At 37.0% G+C, this 5,412-nt stretch overlaps 1 long non-coding RNA gene across 1 annotated transcript; it reads right to left on the bottom strand.

The window, feature by feature from the left end:
• Nucleotides 1-504: 504 nt before the first annotated feature.
• Nucleotides 505-4,583, bottom strand: LOC310959080. Its single transcript, XR_014593560.1, has 3 exons — nucleotides 4,494-4,583; nucleotides 3,232-3,405; nucleotides 505-1,417 (listed from the first exon to the last, which is right to left on the bottom strand). It is a non-coding gene; the product is annotated as an uncharacterized lncRNA (long non-coding RNA).
• Between the last annotated feature and the right edge of the window lie 829 nt (nucleotides 4,584-5,412).

The raw sequence follows: 5,412 nt of genomic DNA, 5'->3' as shown, positions 1-5,412 counted from the left end.
CCAGCAATAAAGTAAAGTACAAAATAAAGTCACTCCATCCAGGAGGAAAAAACAAAAGGCAAAGTGAACAAAATAATTAATTAAACAAGGACGGTCCAACCAGGAGGGGAAAACAATGGACAAACAAGAATTCAAAAACACTACACTTACTTTAACAAAACAAGAAATACTATCACCTGAACGTGGAAACAATAAGCTTGATGGCATGAACAAGACTGTGGGAAAAACCGCTGGATACATTTGACACAAGGTACGAAATAATCTGGCACTGAACAAGGGGGAAGACACAGACTTTCTACACATGAGGGAAGGGGAACCACAGGTGGAAACAATCGGGATTAAGGGAATGACGTCACACCGGGGACACAAGAGGAAGGGCAAGTGACCTGGAACGAGAGGAGAGTTATCTTTCAAAATAAAAAAGGAAATTCACAAGACAAAAAACCCAAAGACAGGACAAACCTCACCACGGCGTGACATTTAATGCTTTAAATAAATGACCTCAATTTAAATACATCAAATACCTCACTTACAGCATCTGATAAAAAAAACATTAAAACCACCTATGGTATAGACGGGTGCTGGTTTGTTTCAACCAGGAGCTCCTTTATAGCACTTGGCCAAAGATTTATGTCAAACTAAGAAAAACAGAATAGATACAGACAGCTTTCATCTTAACTTGTTTCAATATTTTGGTATTTGCAGATTACCGCACTGTGTGTGTAAAACAGTGGCAGTGGATGAGAGACTGCATTGTTGGGCTTATAACCTTTTAAATACAATATTTTTTTGTTGAAGTACCTTGGTTCTCTTGGTATCTAAAACAAAAATGCTAGTACAGCAGTGGTATAGCCACAGCTGATATTACAGTCTTTCAGAATAAATCAAGTATTTCTAATTTGTTCTCTAAATTTGATCTCCACTGAACATTTAGTTGTTGTAATCTCCACCCATTGCAAGATTGCTCCTGCTGGAAGACAGGGCACAGACTTACGTGCTTTACATGTTTGAGTTTATTAGGGATGTATCTAATTAATTAATTGCTGTAAATAAGTGCATAGTAAAATGACAAAATACAAATGAAATATATATGTGTATTTTTATGTGTATAAACTAGGACTGCACAATTGATTGCGAACGAACAATGGAATGTTTCCTAGCCCTTTGAGTAGAAGCCTGTGTGAAACAGTAATCCATGGCCGTGGTGGCTGATGTTGACTGCTGTCCTCTCTGATCTCAGCGTGTAGACTCCCGGCGAGCTGGGAGACTTGCTCCACACGCTCCTGCTACGCTCTTCTTCGTGGGTTTCTGAATCCTCTTGGCAACAGCTCCTCAAGCTCCACTCTGTTGTTGATCTCAATCGTTTCTGTCTGGTTAAATCCGTGGTTAAATCACCACATCAATGTCTCTTTCTACTCTGAAAAAGAAAGGTTGACACACAAAACCGTCAATTCACCAGTGAATGGACAGAGAGGTTTTTGTTTCTAACTGTCACTGTGAAGCCTGTGTTTTTTGTGTCAAGAGTACAACTTGATAAGGCATTTTAAGAAAAATCATGCTTTAACACCACTTTACCACTGGAGTGTAAAAAATACTCTGCATTTACATTACGTTAAATTTTGTCAGTCCAGTTTTTGATGAATAAACTAATGTTTCATATGTACTTTTAAGATTGGTAAAGTAACTAGTAACTGAAGTAATCAGTTAATGTAGTGGAGTAAAAAGAAGAGTATTTCCACTGATTTGTAGTGGAGTAGAAGTTTAAAGGAGCATAAAAAGAAAATACTCAAGTAGGGGGCAGGAGCCTCAAACATGTACTTTAGTACAATAATTGTTGAGTGTAAACCTCTGGTTAACAGGCAAGTTCCTTTAATAAGGATTGCTACTATTTATATTGCTAAATAAATATGTTAAGTATAGACCTTTTTTAAGTTGTAAACATAAACATTCTACATGTGTCCAAGTTTGATTCCTGTTGCAGTGAATGTGAACAACATCAGCTGACAGGAAGTTAACAAGGACCAAGGCTGTTGCCTAGTAATGGAATTCCATTAAAAGGGTCTATACAGTTAACCTATTCAGAGGGAAATTCAGCTTCTCAGAAGAATTGCGTTTATCAAATAATCGATTGATAAAATGAAACAACTATTGGTTAATGAATTATAATTTGCATCCCTAGTTGCCATGGGACAGTTGCCCAATTCGCCTGGTAGGTAATCCAGCCTTGGCTGTTGGTGCCAAAACCAATCATCTTGTCACTGATGTCAATCCTACTGCTATAGTGTATTTCTGCCGTACAACAGAACATGTCATAAAAATGAATGGTTCACAGAAAAAACAGGAAAACATGCCAGCACCATACCCCTTTAAAATAGTTAAATCAGACAATGCTAGTATTTAACGGACAACAAGTTTAAAGTTTGAATGTAAGATGAGGACAAAATAGCGGCCGTGGAGAATCCAGTAAGATCCACCAAGATGCCTCTGTCAGTATCTTATAGAGTAACATGAGGGCAGCCATCAGCAGTACTTACTGCAATATAGGTAATGCTAATCGTTTAGCTGTGTTGTGTGTAGAAAAAGTAATATGACGTTGGGGAGCCCGAATCGCTAAATCCTCCTGAAAAACACACACAGCTTATTGTGGTCGGAAACACACATGATGGAGCGGAGGTATTCATTTCCAAAGAGACGCCGGCATTAGTCCTTTTCTTCAACATAACCAGCGAGGTTATAAAGTACAAGGATTTGATTAGTTTTTTTTTTTACTGGTGGTAACATTATTAGTATAAGTAAGAATGGCAAGCTTATAAAATTTGAGTTAAAATGACAGAATGGTGCTGTTCTTGTAGGTCATCTGCTCATGGTTGACTCCAGGTGTCATGAGAGAACCTCAGTTGTGATTTGGTGCTATTCAGATAAAATTGAAAAGTTGGACTAAAATATGGTGTTTTATTCATCTATTCGTCTGTCTGTTTTTGTGACATATTCCCCACCATAATTATTCATATTCATATTTCTACTACCTTTATTCCCATTATTTCTACTATTCATTGGGATGGGAATCTCTAGGCACCTTCAATTTGATTACAATTCAGAGGACTGCACTGCGATTATTAAACGATTATCAATGCATCGTGTTTCATCTCTGTGATTGTTTCGATTATTGTACTATACAACTGCAAAACATATAAGTTATACTCACATTACTATAGCTATTATTATACTTACTGTTTTACTTTTGTGGTTGCTTGCATCTCTGGAACTGTCTCTCTTTCTGTGTTTGTGTCCGTCTTTGTCTCTCTCTCTTTCCATCTTTGTCTTTTCCCTCTCCTTTTCTTCCTCCCCAACCGGTCAAGACAGTTGTCCGTCCTCCATAGAGCTGGGTCTGTCAGACGTTCTTGCCTGTTAAAGGGAAGGTTTTCAACGCTACTGTGCTCAAAGGGGGAATTGTTGGGTCTCTGTAAATCCTATATAACTCATAGATTGTGGTCTTTACCTACTTTGTAAAGTGTCCTGAGATAACTTTTGTTATGATTTGGCACTGTAAATAAAATTTAATTGAAAATACTTTTTCTATAAAGAATTTATTTTTTCACAATGACTACTAAGTACATTTTAAGCAAAGTATTAGTAATGATCCGCAATGAATTTACGTACAATATATTTTATAAAAAAAACTAAAACAAATAGAAGTGATGTGACATTTGCCAGCATATATACCTGCATTACAAAGAAAATGAAAAATCGGCATTGAAACAACAAGTTTTAACACTTTAAAAAAATGTTCAATTGAAAATAAAACACAAACATTAAAACATTATAATCTTACGATCATGATATGTTCTTTTATATTGATATTTCTAAGCATTATGATTTTTTTTTCAATCTCAATCTTTAATTTTTTTCTTGAGTGTCTTTTTTCAAGGTCACCGGTTTTCAGTTTCAACTTTCTGTCACTCTTTTGGAGTGGAGAGGAGGGGCTTGAGGGGAGGGACAAGGAGGGGGCCTTTAAGGATAATTTGCATACTTTAAGCACCGTGATCTGTGATCAATGGCTTCCACAATTTTACCAGATCTCAATTAAGTCTGTATTTCTGCCACTGTTTGGACGCTGTGCTGTTTTGGCAGAGGTTAGCTGAACAAGCGCCAACGTTAATGCTGGCTAATACCTCAACTCAGCCCCCGGATGTTCATCTGTCCTCTATGATCTAGTATTTATTGTCTAATAGGTCTTTCAGGGCAGTGTTATTGCTGATACACAAGGCCTCATAAATGTGGTAATTATTGAAAAAAACCAGACATCAAGAAAAATCTATAGATTCAAATTGAAAAACCCATCATAATGCATACAAATATTAAAATGAAAATGCAAAACATGATTGTGAGATGATTTCTTTTTTTTGTATTTTATTTTTAAGTTGAACATTTTTTCAGTGCTTACATTTTTTTCTTCAATACCTCAGTTAACTGTCACTGTTCTAGCTCCATACCTTATGACCTCAGCCCTCCCCTGACGGACACCTCTACAGTGTCCTTCACGCATGACCTGGTGAGAAGACAGCTGACAAGACTCCACTCTGAAATTCGTAGACACCAACAGACTGAACAAACTGATCAGGAGGGCCGGTGGAGAGTCTGTCACCTCCTCTCGGTAATTCAGACTCAACCACACACAATCTTTGATCATCTTTATACTTCACTACTGTAAATATTAATTTCTATAAATTTACATTTGAGTCTTTTCTAATACATGTTTAGTTTGTATAATACTTGTTTGTATATCTGGAGTTGTGTAACAAAAATAATTTCCCCTGGGGATTATTCAAGTATTTCTGATTCTGATTCTGATTAATGCTAACGGTAGTCCTGAGCAGCCAACATTATCAGTCATTGTGTCTAACGTGTATTTAACAGGGTGACACAGTAACGGGTCTGAAAAGTCAACCAACAGTGAGACAGAAACTGTGGCAGCTGCTATACTTACGATTTAATCAGCAGAGATAATATGGAGCCAAGTCAGCAGAAACACAGAAGATAAACAAGACTGTAGCTGAATACATTCGCATGGACCAGATCACCGTTTACACTATGGAGAAACCTGACTAACAACAACTGATTCACCAACTGAATCCAAGGTTTAACCTCCTTCATGGAATCATTTAATGTCCACACAAATCCCTGAGCTCTACAACACAAGAAAACAAACAAGAGAACTTGAAAATATTTGTCATATATAGACCCTACAGTTATGTGCTTTCTTTCAAATTTTCACTGCATCAGGGGGCTGTTGCAGGAAGGCAGAATTAAAATGTCCGCGATAAATGAAAAAGCCAAACTTGATCTAGTCTGTTCTGATCATTCTGGTTAAATTAGTTGCACATGCACCAAACCAGGATGAGAATCTACGGC

This window comes from Echiichthys vipera (genome assembly GCF_963691815.1).
Source record: "Echiichthys vipera genome assembly, chromosome: 16".
Lineage (NCBI taxonomy): Eukaryota > Metazoa > Chordata > Actinopteri > Perciformes > Trachinidae > Echiichthys > Echiichthys vipera.
The sequence above is the reverse complement of the archived record's forward strand: the minus strand, read 5'-3'. Positions and strand labels throughout refer to the sequence as shown.